We start from the raw sequence: 22,568 nt of genomic DNA, 5'->3' as shown, positions 1-22,568 counted from the left end.
TACTGCATCTGAACCTCTTATTTGAGAGAGTAATTCACTTTTTAGGGTAATTTGAGTGATATCAAATTTGGCGCCGTTGCCGGGGACTCTTTCTTATTACTTTTAGATTATTTTAGGATTTAGAATAGACTTTGTTACTTTTGCTAACTTTTCTATTCTTTTGTTTTACAACAAAAAGGATGGAGAATAGAGATATCGGCCAAGCATCGATCGACACGGAACACTGTCAATCGAGCGACGCAGATATCGAAGAATCAATCGTTTCATCCGGAACGTTATCGATTGATATGTTCCAGCCGGAAGCAGGTAAGTACCCTCTTACCGATGCTAATAATGAGAAAGTAATCCAAACTGAACCAGTAGGTCAATCAGGCAACACTTCTAGCCAAACTAATGAAAAACAGGGGACTGAAATCCTTGTTAAATCAAACTCTACCTTGAACATAGGTAAAGAGATTAAATTTCCCTTGCAAGACTACTTAAACCCCGATAGGACCTATTCCAATAGGTCCGCTATCAGAATACCTGACGACGTCACCTCGAAAACCAAGTTTAATACTGACTATTATAATATGATGCGTCGAAACCCTTTTAAAGGATCTTCTCTAGAACATCCACAAGACCACATCGAGGTTCTAGAGGAATTGATTCCAGACGAGTATATTCGTTGCAGACTTTTTCCATTTTCATTAGAAGGGGGAGCCTTGAGATGGTTAAACTGTCTACCAAGAGGATCCCTAACTAGCTGGAAAGAGATTAGAAATGCTTTCCTTAAGCAATTCTTCGACGATACTCGTTATTGGGAAGTAAGGAGGCGAATCTCTACTTTCCGTCAAGATCCTCAGGAATCATTCAAAAATGCATGGGGAAGATTCAAGAGTTACGAACTCGAATGCCCCCACCATGGTTATCCAGAACCACAATTTCTTAAGATCTTTTATAAAGTTGTTATTCTGAGCTATAAGACAACGCTTGATACAGCAAGCGAAGGGAATTTCGTTACTAGAAATCCTATGGAAGCAAGACGTCTAATCGAAAATATGGCAAGAGGAAGATCCTATGAAGAAATGGGTGAAGAAAAAGAGAAAGAAAAAACTATAGTCTCAATAGAAAATACTGAGTTAGCTGAAATAAAAAATTTCATAAATTCGCTTCATTCTCTTCTGGCAGATCAAAATCCACCAAATCTGTGCCATTACTTCCATAAAACTTCTCCTATATCAGTTGATGAGCTCGACTTTATAGAAGGATTAGATGATACTGATCCTCATTCTGTGTTTAACGTCGACAGCTTTACACGAGACTATGAAATCTGTATACAGTCTCGTACTGGAATAGAAAAATTCAATCTAAAGCAGGCTCTTACAGGAAACCGTAAAATGAAATCTGAATTCAACGGGAAGGTAAATAGTGTTTACGGAGAGCTAAATCAGAAGATGGATTCTCTAATTGAACACCTACGGGGAATGGAAGACAAAATTGCTAACCTTGCAACTACTCTAAAAAGAGAGACATGTCGTCTTCCTGGAAGGACCGATGCTAATCCTGAAGCAAAACGCCAGGCATATGCCGTGATGTTACGAAGCGGAAAACGCCTTGAAACGAATCCCAGAGAAGATGCCAGCAATAAAAAATTCATCGATAACGCGGGAAAAAGCAATTCCAACCCCATAGAACTTCTTGATAACGACTCCGACTCAGGAACATCAGAACAAAGGAAAAATTCTTCAAATAAAAAGAATCAGGGGAAGACTATAGATTTAGACAAAGAGAATCCCGGTGCCGAAGTCGAAATCGACCATCTGGACGAACCAAATGTCATTCGATCCTATGGGAATGAAAACGATCGACCGTCTAGCAGCACTGGCAATAGCAATACACAATCTACCGGGACTGAAAGAATCTATAGAGCTCCTCCCCCATTTCCTCCAAACAAAACACAAACTAAGAAAGCATTGGAACATGCAATCTGCAAAAAGGCTTTCAATAAAATCACTTTCGAGACATCCCTCAGTGACGCTCTTAAGATAGCCCCTTCGGTGAAAAAGTACGTAAAAGATATGATATCCTCAAGTGGAGAACAAAGCGTCATGCTGGTGTCAGAGGAAGTAAGTGCGATAATACAAGGAGGGACTTCAATTAAAAGGTCTGACCCTGGTAGTTTTGTCCTAGATTGTAAGATACAAAACGCACGTTTTCCTCGATCTCTTTGTGATCTTGGCTCTAGTGTAAACCTCATGCCACACTCTGTGGCAGTTTCACTAGGTTATGATGTATTTGTCCCAACGCCTATCACATTAGTTCTAGCTGATCGTTCTATTAGGGTACCTGAGGGAATCCTGGTAGATGTGCCAGTCAAAATTGATGATTGCTTCATACCAGCAGATTTTGTCGTACTCAAGTATAAACAAGTGCCGAAAGACCCCCTTATATTAGGTCGGCCCTTTTTAGCTACAACAGGAGCAATAATAGATTGTAGAGGAGGAAAGATTGATTTAAATGTCGGAGATATATCAATGAACTTCGACATGGAAAAACTATTAAAACGTCCTCTGATAGACGATCATGCCTTTTACACAGAGTAAGATTCTGAGCTGGAAAAAGAATACCTTACGGATATATGTGCTACCAATTCATCAGAAGACACATTCACTCCTGATGAACAAGAAATTCTGAACGTAGATAGCAGAACAGAAGATTATGCGAACCTTATGGACGAAAGTATCGGAGATGCAAATGATGAAAATAATGATTCTGAAATCATTGCGAATCATTTCCTTAGGGAAACTATTGATCATTCATTCTCTTCATCGACCAAATGGACTAAAGAAAAAGCGCCCAAGGTGGAACTGAAACCACTTCCTGCTGGCCTGAAATATGCATTCCTTTGCGATAAATCATACCCTGTCATTGTTAACGCTAATGTCACGAATGGAGAGCTTGCACTTCTTTTAAACAAGCTGCGTAAGTATCGTAGAGCGATCGGGTATTCTCTAGATGATATTCCCGGAATAGCTCCTGATCTTTGCATGCACCGCATCCACCTCGAAGAAGATGCAAAAAATCTATAGAACAGCAAAGAAGACTCAACCCAAACCTAAAAGAGGTAGTGAAAAAGGAAATAATTAAACTTCTGGATGCTAAAGTTATATATCCTATCTCAGATAGTAAATGGGTAAGCCCTGTGCATGTTGTACCAAAGAAAGGTGGGATCACAGTGGTTAAAAACGATAAAGATGAACTTATTCCCACACGCACTGACACTGGACATCGAATGTGTATTTATTACAGGAAACTGAATGATGCTACTAGAAAAGACCATTTTCCTTTACCTTTCATCGATCAAATGCTCGAAAGCCTGGCTAACCATACATATTACTGTTTTCTTGACGGATATTCGGGATTTTTCCAAATACCGATACATCCTGAAGATCAAGAAAAAAAAACTTTTACTTGTCCTTACAGAACATTTGCATATCGCAGAATGCCATTTGGACTATGTAACGCACCAGCCACTTTCCAACGCTGCATGATGTCAATATTCACAGATATGATCGAAGATTTCATGGAAGTCTTTATGGATGATTTTTCGTTTTACGGATCAAGTTTTAAGGATTGCTTAGACAACCTGTGCAAGGTATTGGAAAGATGCGAAGAAAAGAATCTTGTCCTAAATTGGGAAAAATGCCATTTCATGGTAAACGATGGTATAGTCCTTGGACATAAAGTTTCCACAGCAGGAATACAAGTAGACAGAGTCAAAATTGAAGTAATGACTGGTCTACCAGCACCCACAAACGTTAGAGACATACGAAGTTTCCTTGGACATGCTGGATTTTACAGACGATTCATACAAGATTTCAGTAAAATTGCTAGACCCCTGAACAATCTTTTGTGCAAAGAAGTTAAATTCGATTTTACGCCGGAATGTAAGGAAGCTTTCGAAGCGCTGAAGAAGTCTCTTATAACTGCCCCAGTCGTACAACCACCCGATTGGAATCTCCCTTTCGAGATTATGTGTGATGCGAGTGATTTCGCAGTTGGAGCAGTTCTAGGACAACGAAAAGATAAGAAGCTACACGCTATATACTATGTGAGTCGCACACTCGACGAAGCGCAACGGAATTACTCTACCACAGAAAAAGAGTTGCTAGCAGTGGTTTATGCTTTCGAAAAATTCCGCCAATACTTAGTTGGAGCACATGTTATAGTCCACACTGATCATGCTGCCATCAAATATTTAATGCAGAAGAAAGATGCTAAACCAAGACTAAAAAGATGGATCTTGTTACTCTAAGAGTTCGATATCGAAATCAAAGATAAAAGAGGAGTAGACAACGGTGTCCCTGATCATCTTTCCAGGATTCGAATTGAGGATAAAGTTCATATAGACGATTTCTTTCCCACAGAGAATATAGCTCTTTTGGACACATCATTCATAGGTCACATATCGCTCATATCTGAGGGATTGCTGGACGAATCAAATGGCAAATTGACGACCGACACCACTGATAAAAGATCAACCATATCCATCAGCGACAGAATATCAACAGAACTTATTGACATACCAGTTAAGGTTGCTTGTAATGCTTTGAATCATAATATATCTGATGTCTCTCTACAAGAAGCAAACGCGATTGGACGGAATATCAAAGATCGACCTTGGTATGCCGATATAGTCAACTATTTAGCCGCTGATTTTGAACCAGAAAATTTAAAAGGTTATGAAAGAAAGAAATTCTTTCGTGAAGTTCAGAGATACCACTGGGATGAGCCATATCTCTACAAACACTGTTCTGACGGCATATATAGAAGATGCGTCTCTGAAGTTGAAATTCCAAACATTATTTACCAATGTCATAGCTCTGATTACGCATGACATTTCGCCACTTTTAAAACAGTTTCCAAAATTCTCCAAGCAGGATTTTGGTGGCCAACAACATTTCGCGATGTTCATGCTCATATAGCACAATGCGACAGATGTCAGCGGAGAGGAAAAATAAGCAAGAGACATGAGATGGAACAAAAATTTATCTTGGAAGTAGAAGTTTTCGACTGTTGGGGAATAGATTTTATGGGTCCTTTCCCATCTTCTTATGGCAACAAATATATCCTAGTCGCTGTAGACTACGTCTCAAAATGGGTTGAGGCAGTTGCTTCCCCTACAAATGATGCGTCTGTAGTTATCAAACTTTTCAAGAGCATCATCTTCCCAAGATTTGGAGTTCCAAGAATAGTCATTAGTGACGGTGGATCACATTTCATAAACAAAGTTTTCGACAGATTGCTTGAGAAGAATGGTGTCCACCATCGAGTAGCTACACCTTATCATCCACAAACCAGTGGACAAGTGGAAGTTTCGAACCGACAAATCAAGGAAATCTTGGAGAAGACTGTCTGAATAGATAGGAAAGATTGGTCTCGCAAATTGGACAATGCCTTATGGGCATATCGGACCGCCTAAAAAACACCACTGGGAACGACACCCTTTCACTTGCTGTACGGAAAATCATGCCATTTACCAGTTGAACTGGAGCACAAGGCAGCATGGGCAACCAAATTATTAAATTTTGATATTAAACCAGCTGCCGAGAGACGACTAATTCAGCTCAACGAGCTCAATGAGCTCAACGAAATACGACATTTGGCATATGAAAATTCGAAGTTATATAAGGAACGAACAAAAGCTTATCAAGATAAGAAAATCCTATCTAGACGTTTTGAACCGAATGATCAAGTTCTCCTATATAACTCCAGATTAAACCTTTTCCCTGGAAAACTAAAATCTCGTTGGTCAGGACCTTTTACAATTAAGGATGTAAAACCTTCCGGAGCACTAACGATCATTAGTGAAGAGGGCGACGAGTTCACAGTAAACGGGCAGCGAGTAAAGCATTATTGGGCCAAACCACCAGATATAAAGCCCCTTTTGCTGCTACCACCCGGTGATAACTAAAAGCAGTTATCCTAAGTCGAGCTAAAGACTTTAAACTAAGCGCTGAATGGGAGGCAACTGTGAGGGATTAAACTCACCACCTAGATTTTAGATCAGGTTTAAGGTTTAGGAAAGGTTAGGGAAAGATAATGCGGGCTGAATCCCGTAATAACTTGTTGAATGAACTTTGATTTGTATTGATAATGTGATAAAAGAATGGTTACAAAAGATGTTTCTCTTGATGATTACAAAGATAATCGAAAATGCTTTAGAGTTGATATGAATAATCGTGAAAATGAATAAAAGTTGAATGATCCCTCTTCCTTGATTTGCTTTATCTTTAAATAGCCTCAGGTCCCGCTTGATCGTCGCTAGCTGATTCCCAAGATCTTCTCCGCTTATTGAGGGATCCGCAACAGCTTCCCTTTGACCGGGTCCTGCGTTCCTTCTTGTTACGACGTGAGCTTCTTCTTCTCCGTGACCTCCTTAAAGGTCGCCTTTAGCTTCCAGCCTCCGGCTCCGTATTAGACCTCAGTTTAGGTCTCCGTTACGCATTGGGCTTTGACTCGGCCCAATACTTGTTTTGATTTTATCATCAGCTAGCGGGCCATATTTGGGCCCAACAGTTGCCCCCAGCTTTCGAGATTAGACTTCGTTATTCTCGGGAGCTAGACCTAGCCGCCCAACCTAGATCTTATGGTTGAGATAATGATTACTTGGTATCTCAACCATATATATTCTCGCTTGATCGGACGGCTGTAATCTCTCTCTAATTAAATCGACGACTCAAATTAAAGCGAGTTTGAAATTTGATTTCCGATTTTCGAGACGTGATGGGATATAAAGCTGAGAGAATTAACTGCTTGTCTCTCCACTTCCTCCACGCCTCTCGACGGTTTCCAAGGTAACTCACCTCTTTCCTTTACTTTACTGCGTTTTGTTATTTTTTTTTTTTATCCGCTTCTTGATTGAACAAGTTCTTCACTCCTAACTCTCTCTGAGATTTCGCCTTAGTCCAATTCCTTTCTTTTGCTCCCTATTTCCCTCTCCTTTTACTATCATGAGTCAAAAAGAAGGTTCCGGCGAGGTTCAAATCTCAGCCTCCGGTGCCCACATTATGAAGGTCAAGCGGGAAACCGGTGAAAAGATGACGGAAGTCAAGAAGAAAAAGGTTAAAGACTCGATCAGAGCAAGAGTCAAGAGAATGAAGAAGAAAGGGGGCAAGAGCGCCTCCTCCGGACCTCACTTCCCTTCGCTCTTGAAGAGTCAAGACGTCACCAATCTTGCTGTCCAAGCCCACGGCAAGAGTGACCTAGCTAGAGCTTGTACCGAAGATGAAACCCCCGAAACCGTTCCGGAGGGTTGGTTTTGTATTCACGAGAAATATATTTCTAAGTGTCATCTTAGATTCCCTCTCCCCACCCTCTTGCTAGATCTCCTAGACCATTACCAGCTGGCCCTTTCTCAACTCTGTCCATCGGTTATCCGAGTGATAAACGGGTTCATCACTAGGGCCAAGGAGGAAGGAGTTATCGTGGGGTTGACTGAGCTAATGAGTCTCTTCTCTATAAAGGAGAGCACTTCCAAGGATGGCGGAAGCGGTACCTACTACCTCCCTTGTCGTCCAGGGCTAGGAATCTTCAAGTTCACGGCCAGTGATGATGACTGGCGGAAGAAGTACTTTTATGTCAAGATTGACCCCTTGACGGTTCCTGTAGGCCGAGACCTCAGGACCTCTTGGTCTGACATTTCTGGTTAGGATTTTAGGGATATGCTTGCATGTTTATTTTTGCTTATTGTGATGTGTTAATTGTCTCTTGATTCTTTTTGCAGAAGTTGAGGACCTTGTCAAGTTGTCTAGTAAACTCACCAGAGCGCTTTACAGGAAGCTGCAGCATAGCCCTAACACTTGGGGAGCTTATACCACTTCGAGAGTTGGGTCAGCTAGGTTTCCTGAACGATACAAGGCGTCCTTCCCTGATTCAGTGACGGTCGCTGGTTTAGAAGGTAACCTTCCCTCGATAATTTCAAATTTTCATTATCCGAATCTGTTTTATGTGATTGATGAATCATTTTCATGATTTTAGTCTCTGAAGGTGATTCAGTTTTCGAAGTTTCGTCTGGAGCAAGTACTTCCGAGAAGACCCATTCCCAGAAGATGCCTATCCAGCCCTCCTTTCGTTCCAGGGGTAGGTCGACCAAGGCTGCCAGCTCCTCTAGAGGAAGCGACAAGAACCAAGGAGGATCCTTCCTTGACTCTGTGAAGGAAGCTCTCGACGAGGGAGGCTCTGCTCCTGCTAAAGACGTTGGTCCTTTGGAGACCAGAGCTCAGGAAGTTGATCTCCCCTCCGAGGTTCCGGTGACGGGAGCTAATCCTCAAGTGGCGAGGGATCCTCCAGACTTTGAGCCTCCGAGGAGCAAGAGGTCCCGAACCGATCAGGTTAACAGACCTTCGAGGTCTTCCTCCTCCTCTTCTAGAGGGGGAACCGTTGGCTGGAACTTTGCTCATTCGAAGCCTGGATCGGTTTTGGACGATTCGTGGGGTTTGGCTACTCTGATGAGGCATATGAAGAGTACTGGGTGTTCCCTCCCCTCTATCTCCAATCTCACGAACAATGATGAGTACGTTGATATTGCCCATCACATGGGTCAGGTATGAAGTCTATTTCAACTTTTTAGCTTAATTTCTTTTTTGGAAGATATTCACTAAGTCGTTGTTTTTTTTTGTAGCTGGCTGGCGCTATTAACAGGGCTCAGTTCAAATTTGAGGACGCTGTACACAATCCCCCCAGTGCCGAGGAATTAGCTCAGGTCACTTATCTGGTCAAGGCCACCAAGACTGAGCTCAATCAGACTCGGGCTCTGATCTCGGATCTCCAAGCTGAGGTAAAGAGACTTGGCTCCAAATGTGATGCTCAGCAAGGGACAATCGAGAGCCAGTTGATTGACCTCCAGGTGAAGAATAGGAAGATTGGGGATTTGGATGCTGCTCGGAAGATAGCCGAGTATCAAGTCAAGGAGCTGATTGCTTCTTCTCAGAGCAGCCAGAAGAACAAGGAAGCTGAGGTCAGGCTAGCTGTCCGGAGAGGAAAGAAGGAGGTAGCTGATGCCTACAACAAAGTTCTGGTTGTTGTCAAGGAGAAGTTCTCCAAGAAGAAGGACGAAGTCGATCTCCTGGTTCATGCTCAAGAGATTCAAGCCAACACACGAGTATGATCGCTTGGTGGCAATGATGCCAGAGGCTGTTGCGGCGTACGAGAAGGCTCAGGTCTCGGATTTCTCGATCGGCAAGCTCCCTCTTCCCCAACTCTCTGAGAGCTCAGGTACTTTTGAGGTTAATATGTTTAATATCTCCTTTTCTGGAGAGTTCGGTTCTAATTTGGGATTGGTGGGTTCTTACTCAGCCCCAGTCGAAGCCGCCCCTGGAGGTGGCGACAAGGAGATGGAGGAAGAGGTTCCTGAGGAGGAAGATCCGGTTGGCAAGGGAGCTGAGAAGAGCTCGGATGACAAGGAAGTTTAAGAGCTGAGGCTCTTTCATGTGTTTCTAGGATTTCTGCCCAATGGGCTTTGGTTTCTTTTATTTCTAAGACTTATAGCCTGAGGAGGCTTTTAAACCTTTGTTTCTATTAAGGTCTTTTGAACCTTCGTCGGCCTGAGGAGGCCTTTAAACCTTTTATCTATCAAGACTTGGTTTTCAGTTTCATTTGAAGTTTTAGATTTGACTTAATCATTTTCTTGGATGAACTCGAACTTGGTTAAGAGTTTCGATAGAAAATGTGCTTTGGTTACTAATTAAGAGGTTTAATGGATCCTCCGAATTAGATCCCTGATTTCGTGATAAGTCTTGGAGACTTGGATCGTTTTTAGCCCTTTAAGAGGGGTTCCTGAAGTATCGAGATCAGCTTAGGGTTTTTAGGAGCCTGAGCTTAACTCGGGTACTTTAGGTAAGGGTTCTTGGGAACCTGAATTCGTTTGTGGGATTTTAAGACCCATTGAGACTTGCTTAGGATTTTAAGACCTTTCGATGTTTGATAAGGGTTTCAAGACCTTTGTATTTAAGGATTTCAAGACTTTTGAGACTTGATAAGGGTTTTAAGACCTTTGAGATTTGATAAGGATTTCAAGACCTTTGAGATTTGATAAGGATTTCGAGACCTTCGAGATTTGATAAGGATTTAAAGACCTTAGGTCCAGATTCGTTGAGATCTGACGCTGCTTGAAGGATTTTAAGACCTTTAGTGGTTTCTAAGGATTTTTAAGACCTTAGATTAGTTTATCAAATTTTGACTTTGTTTGAAGGATTTCAAGACCTTCAAGATTATTAAAGGTTTTAAGACCTTAGGTTCAGGTTTGTGGAGACCTGAGCTGATCCGGAGGGTTTTAGGACCCTAGGTCCGTGTTTGTAGGGACCTATGTTGTTAAAGAATTGAGACATCGAGAATAATTGCTTTATTGATAATTGGATACATGGTATCATAGTAATCATACAATTGCTGTATTATGATCATACACTTCCTGCTTGGGCTACGTGATTTTAATCAGACATATGCCCCCTTTGGTTGTGGTGAATGAAGTGTTGGAATGAGGTTGGGGCTGCACTCATGACGGAGTTGCCTACATACCCAGTCAAGGGATCAAGCCTAACGTAGTTCAGGAGTTTTTAGGTACCTAATGATAGTATCTTTTAAGATTCGTGGCATTCCACGATCTGATTTCAGGTACCCCGGTTCGCACCTTTCGGAGCTTGTAAACGCCATGTCGTACCACATGGATGATCTGATAGGGACCTTCCCAGTTGGTTCCTAACTTTCCAGCATCTGGTTCTTTGGTTCCTTCGAAAACTTTCCTAAGTACTAGGTCACCTACAGCGAACTGTCGGTGCCTGACTTTGGAGTTGTACTGTCGTGCCATTGCTTGCTGATAGTTTTGAATGCGAATCAGGGCTCGGTCCCGTCTTTCCTCGATTAGGTCGAGGCTGTCCGTTAGGAGCTGATCGTTAGCTGCGGGGTCGGATGTACTGAGCTCCCGGCGGAGACTACCAGCAATGGTTTCGGCTGGGACGACAGCTTCCATCCCGTAGGCTAAGGAGAAAGGGGTGGTTCGACATGCCCAAAGTACTTCAGGTAACTTTTCTGACCAGAGTTCTTTCTGGGTTCCAAGGCGTTTCTTGAGGTTTGCTAATACTGATTTATTAGCAGCCTCCGCCTGGCCGTTTCCTTGAGGTCGTCGAGGTGTTGAGAAGGTCAGGCGAATATTCCATTTGTCACAAAATATTTTGAAGTCGTGGGATATGAACTGTCCTCCATTGTCAGTTACGATTTCATATGGGACGCCGTGTCTACACACGATTTCTTTCCACACGAATCGTTCGACCTCGACTCTGGTCACTTGTTGGAAAGCTTCAGCCTCAATCCATTTCGTGAAGTAGTCTGTCAGGACTAAGAGGAAGCGTAGCTTCTTCTTTCCACTTCCTGACGCTACTAGTGGTCCTACGATGTCCATGGACCACCTCATAAATGGGTAAGGGGCGGATATGTTGGACAGCTTTTCCGCAGGTTGGTGTATAATCGGTGCATGCATCTGGCATTTGTCGCATGAAGAGGAATAGACCTCACAGTCTGCAATAATGGTAGGCCAGAAATAACCCTGTCTTTTGATTCTGATGGCTAGAGCTCTTCCTCCAGAGTGGTTCCCGCAGGAGCCGTCGTGCATTTCCTTCATGAGTCTCATAGCAACGAGGCCATGGACGCATTTTAGGTAAGGTCCGGAAACGCTTCGCTTGTGGAGGACAGACTCGATTATGCAGTATCTCGCGCTTAATGCTTTGAGCTTCCGAGCCTCCCATTTATTGGGTGGAGTTTTTCCTTCCAAGATGTATTGCGTGATTGGAATTCTCCAATCCTCTCTCCCTACAACTTTGTTATGAAGAGACGAGGGAGGTTCCTGTCCGGGACCTGGTGTCGTGGTGCCCCCGGAGGTATTCGTAGGGTTAGGCTCCAAGGAGTCTAAATTCCAAGGAATACCTCCAATTTCTTCGTTATTTTCCGGGGTCTGGATGGTGCCCCCAGATGAATTTTTGAGGGCTGAACGGCTTCTGGTTTTAACTCTGCAGACGAGTGGGTCTGAGTTGGTGCCCCCAGAGGTATTCGTGAGATTAGGCTCCAAGGAGTCTGAATTTCGAGGAATACCTTCCATGTTTTGGATTGTGTTCCCGGAGGTATGCTTTTTAGAGTTACGTACTCTGGCTTTTGGGAACCAGAATGTTGTGACAACTTGGGTAGCTACCGTTTCAGGGCAGGTACCTTCGGGTTGCTCTTTCTTGCTGTCTATATCAGCTTTAGTAGCTATGTCGATGCTTGGTTTTTTGATTCCTTCTACGGGTATGATCCGTTTTATGAGGGGGTCCGATGTGGAAGCTAAAGCAGCCAACGCGTCTGCTGAGGAGTTCTCTCCTCGTGGAATTCTTGTTAGTTCGAATTTGTCGACCTGCTTAGTGAGGTTCTGGACGACCTCGAGATATGCCCCCATTCTTTCGTTCCTCGTCTCATATTCTCCGTGAAACTGGCTAGCTACTAGCTGTGAATCACTATAAGCGTTTAGCTCTCGAATTCCGAGGCTTAGGGCGAGTTTCAACCCTGCGATTAGTGCTTCATATTCAGCTTCGTTGTTTGAGGCACTGAATCCGAGCCTATATGACTGCTCGATGGTTTCTCCTGCTGAAGAAGTTAGCCTTAGACCGACACCGGAGCCCTGTTTTGATGAGGCTCCGTCGACATACAGGCTCCACTTTGGAGATTCCATTTCGGAGTCTAATTGCTCGGATGCTAGCTCAATGATAAAGTCGGCAAGGACCTGAGCTTTCGTAGCTGCTCGAGGTCTATACTCAATATCATATTCGCTGAGCTCTATGGCCCATTTAGCCAATCGCCCTGACTGGCTAGGGCTGTGCAGTATCATTCGTAGTGGTTGTGAGGTCATTACGACGATTAAGTGCGATTGGAAGTAAGGTCGCAATTTTCTGGCAGCTGTGACGACTGCTAGAGCTAATTTTTCCATTGCAGGGTACTTTGTTTCAGCGTCTATCAAACTCTTGCTGGTGTAATAGACATGTCTTTGTTCGTTTTGTTCCTCTCGTACCAGCACGCCGCTAACTGTAGTAGTCGATACAGTGAGGTACATGTATAGTGGCTCTCTTACTACAGGTTTGAATAGGATCGGAGGTTCGGAGAGGTACGCTTTCAATTGTTTGAAGGCTTCCTCACATTTCTCGTCCCATAGGAACTTCTTATTATTTCTTAGATGTTTGTAGAATGGGAGGCACTTATCGGTGGACTTGGATATGAATCGATTTAATGCTGCGATTCGTCCGGTCAATCTCTGCACCTCTCTGGTTGTCTTAGGTGACGGCATTTCTAGGAAGGTTGCTATCTGCTGCGGGTTGGCTTCAATGCCTCTTTCGGTTACGAGGTAGCCTAGGAATTCGCCTGATGGTACCCCGAAGGTACATTTAGTGGGATTGAGCTTCGTATCGTATTTATTAAGGATATCGAAGAATTCCCTTAAGTGGGAGATATGGTCTTCTCCAGCTGAGGATTTGACTAGCATATCGTCAATATAGACCTCCATGGTTTTTCCAAGTTTCCCGGCGAACATCTTATTTACTAGCCTCTGATAGGTAGCTCCTGCGTTCTTTAATCCGAATGGCATAACCTTGTAACAATAGGTTCCTCGTTCGGTTATGAATGCAGTTTTCTCCTGGTCCTCAGGATCCATCATGATTTGGTTGTATCCTGAGAAGGCATCCATGAAGGATATGAGTCGATGGCCAGCAGTTGCTTCAACCAGGCGGTCGATGTGAGGTAACGGGAAGCTATCTTTAGGACAAGCCTTGTTTAGGTCTGTGAAGTCTACACAGATTCTCCATTTCCCGTTTTTCTTCTTTACAACTACCGGGTTAGCTAGCCAGTCAGGGTAGTGCACCTCTCGAATGGACCCAGCTTTCATAAGTCGGTCAACTTCGTCGTTAACAGCTTGAGCCTTTTCGAGGCCCAGCTTGCGACGTTTTTGTTTGATCGGTTTGAAAGTAGGGTCTACTTTTAGTTTATGGGTGGTGACGTTTGGATTTATGCCTTTCATGTCATTGGTGGACCATGCAAAGGTCTTGACATTGCTTTTCAGGAAGTCAATGAGCTCATTTTTCGTCTAAGGAGGTAGCTCAGATCCGATGCTCACCTGTCTTTCAGGATTTGAGTCGTCAATGCAAACTTTTTTGGTGAGGTTCTTAGGGGGACCTCGAATATTTTGTTGCATTTTGCGACCCTCCTGGATCTGTAATTGCTATTGGGGGACTTTTTGAGGATTTCGAATCCTCCCAAATAGCAGATCCTGGATATCTTCTGGCTACCGTGTACGGTAGCTATCCCTTCAGGTGTTGGGAATTTTACACATTGATGATACGTAGACGCTACTGCCTTCATTTTGTGAATCCAGGGTCTTCCCAGGATCGCATGGAACGGGGAAGGTCTGTCGATGACTACTAAGTTGGTCATTTTCATTATTCCGCCAGCTATGACTGGGAGCTTGATAGTCCCCAATGAGGTAGCTGTTTCTCCGGAGAAGCCTACGAGATTAGCTTTCTGGCCAATAATTTCATAGTCGTCTATTTCCATCCCTTTTAGGGTGTTGTAGAAAATAAGGTCGACAGAGCTTCCTGTGTCTATCATGAGTTTAGGGACTTCGTATCCTGCGATGTTCAGGGTGAAAATCAACGCATCATCGTGAGGTTTGTCAAGGTTTGAGGTCTCGCCTTCCCAGAAAGAAATCTTAGTATTGGACTCGGGGTTGGGAGGCTTAGGTCCAGTGTTGGACACAGCCTTCCGTACGTGATCCTTAATGGAGTTGACGGAGTCTTGACACATATCTGATCCTCCAAGGATACAGTCCACCCTCGAGTCGGGGCTCGATTGAGGGGACGGTTTGCTCAAGAGAGCTTCGACTTGTAAACTTTTTCCTTGGGGGAATTTTCCAAGAATCAACTCGACTCTTTTCTTGGGAGCTGGAGGTGGTGAATCGGTCTCCTTCTCAGGTGACCTCTCGCGCTTTGGAGAGGTGTCTCTGGGACCTCTTTTCTGATAAGGTGGTGGCTTTTTAAGGTCCACTCCCTTTGCGAATTTAGCTGCCAGTTGTCGTTGGAGGTCCCAACATTCCTCAGTTGAGTGCCCTTCTCGATCATGATAAGAGCAATGTTTGTTTTTATCAAAGCCTTTTGACCAGGGAGTTTTGTTTGCTGCGGCGACAGGTTTCTCTTCCTTGTCTTCCTCGATTACGTAGGAATGTTCTCCCTGAGTTTGGTGGTTTCGGGGGTTCCCCCTTTTATGAGGTCCCTTTGCCTCAGAGGATTCACCTTTTGAGTGATTCTGAGGCTTCTTGTGGAGTTTATCCAATGCGGCTGTCTCCTCCTCCAAAGTAATGTATCTGGTGGCTTTATGAAGAGCATCATCGATAGTTGGAGGAGTATTGAGTGTTAGCTCTGACCAGAATTTCGATTTATAGAGCAGACCTCTCCTAAGAGCCTCGATGGCGACTAGGTCGTTAGGATTCGAGAGCTTAGTTCTTATTGCCCTGAATTTCTCGATGTAGACTCGTAGTGAGTCCCCCATTCCTTGTCTGACCTTCCAAAGGTCGGCCTCAGAGGCTTGTTTCAGGATATGGGTCAAGTACTGCTTCATGAAGGCGTTAGTTAACTGATCGAAACTATCTATCGAGGCTGGTTCGAGACCGGAGAACCACTCAAGGGCTGTTCCGACCAAGTTTTCGGCGAATGTCCTGCAGTAACCTGCTTCACATTCTTCCTGTGTAAAATGGGCTTTAACGATTGCCAATCGGAAAGCTCTCAAATAGGCCTTTGGGTCAGAGGTCCCATCATACTCGGGAATTCTGATTTTTCGGGTATCTCTTATGTAGGAGCTGGCAATTCTGTCAGTGAATGGAGTTCCACGGGTTTCTTCGATCAAACTGTCGATTTCGGGAGCTGAGCTCGTAGCTTTATGGACTTGAGCTCCCAATTTTTGGAGAGCTGCATGAGTTCGTTCCATATATCTACGGATAGCTTCAGGTCGTTCCATGGGAAGGACATTTGGGTCGTTATTAGGTACCCGACGGGCAGGTTCCTGACGGAATCGTGTGGGCTCATCCTCCCATGCAGTTGGTGGGCTAAATCGCTCACCAGCTCTTGGGTTATCGGAATCTATCCGTTGATACTCGTCCCCATTCGGGGTTGAGCCTCTGGTTTGATAAACCGGAGCTGCTGTTCTGCCTCCAGATGGGAAGGATACTCCTGCCCCGGACCTAAAATCAGGCGGCGGGGGAGGTAGGCGAGAGCTCCGATCAGCGACCTGACTGGGTGTGGAACTGGTTGTTGCCACGTTGCTTCCCATAGCACTGGTGATATGCGGGTTAAACACGGGAGCTGTCCCAGTATGAGGTGTCTGGAAAGTCGATCCCCGTCCTTCGGGAGCAGTGCTATCTGGAGAAAAGTCTAAACGTCCCCGGGGGAATGAGGGATCGGTAAATCGATTTCGGAAGGTGACCCCCGGAGTGTGACCCCCGGAGTTTGACGTCGCGGTGGTTGGGTTGTTGTGTCTAGAGATCTTGTTATCTCTTCCAATCGTTGATGTCGAACAGCTAGCTGATGCATCGTACGCTCACTTTCCTGAGCTTTGTCTACTAGTTGCATCATCATCTGACGAATCTCAGAAAGCTGAGCCTCCGTTTGATTCAGAACGGCTTGCCGCTGAGGATTCTCGGTGATTGTAAGCCCGGGGGCGGTTCCACTTGACGATCTCGGGTTAGTAGCTCTGGTTGTAGTCTGGCTCGTTCGAGCGTTAATCGGAAGCTGCTGTCCGGATCGGTGGTCGCCACGTCGAGGCTCCGAGGTTACAAGGGTAGAGCCTCCGTCGTTCGGTGAGCCATCGCTCTGAATCGGGAGGTTAAGATCAGACGGATTTGTTATCTGATCGGTAGGATTCATCCTCAAGTTAGAGTAAGGTATTCGATTGTTTCTTTCCCACAGACGGCGCCAATGGTGAGGGATTAAACTCACCACCTAGATTTTAGATCAGGTTTAAGGTTTAGGAAAGGTTAGGGAAAGATAACGCGGGCTGAATCCCGTAATAACTTGTTGAATGAACTTCGATTTGTATTGATAATGTGATAAAAGAATGGTTACAAAAGATGTTTCTCTTGATGATTACAAAGATAATCGAAAATGCTTTAGAGTTGATATGAATAATCGTGAAAATGAATAAAAGTTGAATGATCCCTCTTCCTTGATTTGCTTTATCTTTAAATAGCCTCAGGTCCCGCTTGATCGTCGCTAGCATTCCCGAGATCTTCTCCGCTTATTGAGGGATCCGCAACAGCTTCCCTTTGACCGGGTCATGCGTTCCTTCTTGTTACGACGTGAGCTTCTTCTTCTCTATGACCTCCTTAAAGGTCGCCTTTAGCTTCCAGCCTCCGGCTCCGTATTAGACCTCAGTTTAGGTCTCCGTTACGCATTGGGTTTTGACTCGGCCCAATACTTGTTTTGATTTTATCATCAGCTAGCGGGCCATATTTGGGCCCAACAGCAACCCATTTTTCTTTTTTTTTTTATTTTTTATTTCATTTTTTATTTAATATTTTCATCCCTATTTTAACTTTTATTTTCAATTTTAATTTTATTTTTATTTTCTATTCATTTAGTTAGAAATTTTAATCATTAGTTAGTAACATTTACATTATTTCCAACGCATTCATTTTCACATATGCATAAAATCGATCGATATCAACAATGTTGTATCGATCGACACGGGGATGTCGAGGCAACTTCTCATTTAACTCGACATCCGCCTCCTTTTTCCTTATTTCGCAAACCCTAGCTGAATCCTAAAACTCCCTTTTCTCTCTCGATTCTTGACGATTTCCATTGAATCTTTGCCCAAAACCACTCGATTTCAAGCCCTCCATCTGTTTTCATTCGCATTTCTCTCATTATCCAAGGTATTGATCCGAAATTTTCTTTGGATTAGAACCCTAGGGTTTGGGTTTTGAATTGGGGAAAATCGGGTCGATTTGGTGCAAATTCTAGGGCGTTTTAGATGTTTACATCGGTTATCTAGTTGCTAGGATAGTTTGTTATGCTCCAATCCTCTCTTTCAATTCGTTTTTGTATGGCCTGTTAAATTTGCAGGTTTCGCGAGTCGCTATCGATCGACACAGACTTTGTCCTGTCGATCGATTTCCGATTCTCTGATGAACACTGATCTGATCTGTCGATCGACACACACGAGTGTGCATCGGTCGATATTACTCTCTTTCACGAATCAATGCTAACTTACTCGTTTTACTTTTCTTTTCAGATGAGCACAGATTCGGACACTGAGAGAGAGAGGAGGACGAAGACGAGGAGTGATCCCGCCGGCCCATCAAACCGCCGGCAACCTCGAGTCCCGAGGGACGACGAGAGGCCTCCATGGCCACATCTGGATAAGACCCCAATCGCTTACAGGGAAGGTCGCAACTTCTCAGATCCGAGGGCAGTCGTCTCCAGCAGAGAGTGTACCGATAGAGAGCTCACAGAGCAGTGGGACGACTTCGACAGCCTGCACTACAACGCCTGGATCAATGTCGACATCGAGCCTACACGCTTCATTGACCCAGAGGTCACACACAAGATGCAGATCCATGATGATCTGTACGCGATGATCGGTCAGCTCGGATTGGGCACCATGGCCACACACGCCTACGACCTCCACGTTCCGTTGGTCAGCCAGTTCATGGCTTCTGTCCGTCTCACCTACCGCCCTGATGGTCCTAAAGTCGCGGGCGACGGCGTGCTCTCTTTCTTTGCTCGAGGGAAGAGATACTCGATCACCATCCCCCCAGCTCTGCAGCATTTACGGTTTTGAGGAGGATGCGACATCTTGCAGGTTCTCGCCTCTCCCTGGTGTGAACGACTTCTGGAAGATCATAGGCACCGACAGTTGGAGCGGCTCAGCGACTCAGTCTGACGTTCGTCACCCGACTTTACGCTACTTCCTACGGGCTATTGCCAACACTCTGTTGTGCAAGATGGAGCCCAACAAGGTGCGCCTCCATGATCTCTCACTGCTCTTCCCAGCAGTGAACGGACTGGTCGATCTCTCTCACCTCGACACTGCGGGACTGGTAGTTCCCAACCTTGGAGCTCTCTTCGCCGAGCATCTGATCTCACTGAAGAAGAAACCCTTCACGGGTTCGGGTAGGAAGAAGGAGAGTGTGGGTAGTCTTCTCACACCGATCTTTGAGTTATGTGGTGTCTGTCTGGACAGGAGTACCGCAGACCGCCGCCATCTCTTCATGGACGAGCAACACCTGATGCACTGCGTCTGGCTCAAGGAGAGCCTTCTCTGGTTTTTCAGGATTGACCGCCGCTTCCGTATGTTTCAGCTCCCGCACGCATCACTCACTGACTTCGACCATAAGGTCGACAGAATCCGGTTCAGGCCCGACGACGAGTTCCTATTGGAACTCACCACCGAGTCTCGCCAGGAACCAATGGAGCGTGGTATTGGAGGATCGCAGGCAGCTCCCGCAGCTCCCCTTCCGGACTTCCCGGACATACCAGACGTCCTGATGCCTGAGGCAGACTTTCAGAGGACGGTCATGAGTGCTCTTCGAGCCATCTGGGCTCGAGTCACGCGACCACCATGTGCGAGCAGGAGGAGTGTCAGAGCATCAGACCCAGGACCATCTCACCAGTACCAGCAGGAGGAGGACGAGGATTTATGTTTATGTTTCGGATTTGCAGGATTTATGTTCTTAAACTTATCTATGTTTTATGCTTTTGCACTATTTCGTATGTTTAATTTCCTTTGTGTTTTGACTGACAGCAGAGCTAACTTGAGAGTCAAGCTAGACGAGTGAGTGAGTCCCGTTCTAACACATTATTACACATTCTGTCTAATACTGTCGATCGATACCGTCTATGGTACATCGATCGACTGGAAAGACAGAAAGGTACGACACTTTGCTTCATTATCTCCATTTCTAACTTTTCATATTTTTATCTTTCCATCTTATTATTACACCGAGACGGTGTAATTTAAGTCTGGGGGAGAGTGTTACTAACATTTATCAATTATCATCTATTTTTATCATATAAACTAACCTATTTTCATTTCTATTTTCCAAAAGTTAAAATCGTTTTTCGAGTCAAAAAGGAAAAAAATATATATATTAATGATTTTCTAAACCGTTCTTTGGCGTTACTCTAGACTTATTTACCACAGATTGCACTAGAGATACCAAAGTGGATCAACATGTCAGTTAGCCACACTTGACCAGATTGTTTAAAGGAACCGAAGCTAGCCTCCAACCTAATACTGACTAGTTTAGCTTGTCTTGGGGCTTGGTATACATCGGATCGGAATCCCCTACAAGACTGAAAAGGTACAAGTCTGTGCAATTCTGGTTTCCTTCCTTCTCTCTTCGGCATCTCAAGATCTAAAATTATAAAGAAAAGATTGAAATGATTTCTTGAGAGGCAGAGGGGTAGGAGTGTCTCCTGCGACCCCATTATTCTAAATCTCAAGAATGATCACACATTGTGGAAACGAGGGGTAGGCGTGATTCCTGCGACCCCATTATTCGCTACACTTTGCCAAAAATGTATGAGTTACAATGCAAATGTCAATAAGACGGACTAGATGCCTATGTGGAATCGAAACCTGTTGAAATTGAATCTAAAAAGAGATCCAGAGAAGAGAGATTGGAGGAGAAAAGAATTAGAAAAGACTACCTGCTCAGCAAACTTGTTTGAGTTGAATCCATGTGTCTTTTGATCGATACCCCCAAGGTAAAGCACGCACTTTTATTTTATGCTAAGAAATGAGGTTAGTAAAGGAGAATTTTAGACAAGATCTGCTAAGTTGTTGGATAGATGAATTTGGTTGCTAGACTAGGATAAGGTATAAATGTGCATTTGTGGTTGAGACCGTTTAGATTCTTATGACAAGGAAGTGAGGATTTTTAAGTTTTCAAAAATAAGAGTCATGTTGTTTTCAAACCTCCTTCGGAGAGACTACTGATTGTTTTGCTTGAGGACAAGCAAAAGAGTAAGTCTAGGGGAGTTGATATACCATGAATTTCACCCGTTTTTAGCCATGGTATATAAGAGTTTTCAATCATATTTACTTTGTTTTAAAAGTATTTTAGAGTATTTTCAGGCACATGTACTTAATGGAAGAAAGCAATACTTTTAAGGCATTTTTGGAGCATTCTCACGAATGAAGAATCGACCGATAGGAATCATGCGAGGTCGGGCGATTAGAGTCACTTACAATCGATCGACAATGATGGAAGAGTGTCGATCGATATTTAACCATTCGATGGATTACGATTTAGAAGATTTTCAAGTATTACAAGTGTGCTATTCTTACACAATTAGTCCCTGGCCGCCTGTTAGGCTTTATATACTAGGGTTTTGTATCATTTTAGAGGCAGACTTGCCTAGAGACCTATTGGAGAAGATAAGCAATTTGACTACCTTAGGCGAAGAGTTAGAGTTGGAGAGATAGATCTGAGACTGCAAAACAGAGAAGATCTTGAACTCCCTTTTTATCTTACTCATTACTCTTTGTGTTCCTTATTTCATATTAAGTTTCATTCAAACCATCATGATCTTGTCTCTCATGAATATGTCTGAGTAAACCTAATTGTTAGATTTAGGTTTCTCATAAGGGTGAATCATGTGATGAGATTGTGATATTTATTAGGGTTGTTAAATTAGTTCTTTCACTTAGTTATTCTTAATACTAGATTTAGGATTGATCACCCTTAAATCTAGATCTTAGGATTGAAGAGATAACCAACTGTATACTTTCAATACCCTGAAATAAACTATAGTGATCTAACTGACTAGACTCATGCGAAAGGTGGTCTAGATCATTAGAGAACGCGTTCAACCAAATCGATAATGCTTGCTAGAATTACCTTCGTTGTAGCGATCGATTGTATGAAAGGTGTATCGATCGATTAAGACGAAAGTCGTATCGATCGACTCTTTTCCGAGATCAACAAACGACAGTTGAGATCCGGGATCTAGTAAAGGAGACCCTACTGGTCGTACCAACTGATTGAGTTCAAGGACTAAAGCCCTATTGTCACCTTCAAACTGCATAAATTCATACCGGAGAAATACCTAAATCTAGCTATCCTCCTCATTTAGAAACAACCTTCACTTCAGTTACTGAACAATTCCCTTGTTCACATTAATATTTACTGCTTTTAAGCATATAAAACCTTAAGTCTATTTTTAATTCTATTTAATTAAGCCTTGAAGTAGTCCTAGAGTCCTTGTGGATTCGATCCTTAAGTACTGCATCTGAACCTCTTATTTGAGAGAGTAATTCACTTTTTAGGGTAATTTGAGTGATATCACTTCACAAAGTGGGTAGAAGCTGAAGCACTAGCCAAGATAACAGATCTCCAGATCAGGAAATTCCTAAGGACCAATGTGATCACACGCTTCGGAACTCCCCATGAGATCGTCACAGACAACGGACCCAAGTTCACAAGCTACAACTTCCGAAAGTTCTGCAAGGATTGGAATATC

At 43.8% G+C, this 22,568-nt stretch overlaps 1 non-coding gene across 1 annotated transcript; it reads right to left on the bottom strand.

The window, feature by feature from the left end:
- Positions 1-803: 803 nt before the first annotated feature.
- LOC130512135 (small nucleolar RNA R71) lies at positions 804-910 on the bottom strand. Its single transcript, XR_008945696.1, has one exon. It is a non-coding gene; the product is annotated as a small nucleolar RNA R71 (small nucleolar RNA).
- Positions 911-22,568: the final 21,658 nt, after the last annotated feature.

The sequence above is a fragment of the Raphanus sativus genome, chromosome 4, assembly GCF_000801105.2.
Source record: "Raphanus sativus cultivar WK10039 chromosome 4, ASM80110v3, whole genome shotgun sequence".
Classification (NCBI taxonomy): domain Eukaryota; kingdom Viridiplantae; phylum Streptophyta; class Magnoliopsida; order Brassicales; family Brassicaceae; genus Raphanus; species Raphanus sativus.
Note: the sequence above shows the minus strand (reverse complement) of the source record. Positions and strands in the feature narration are given on the sequence as shown.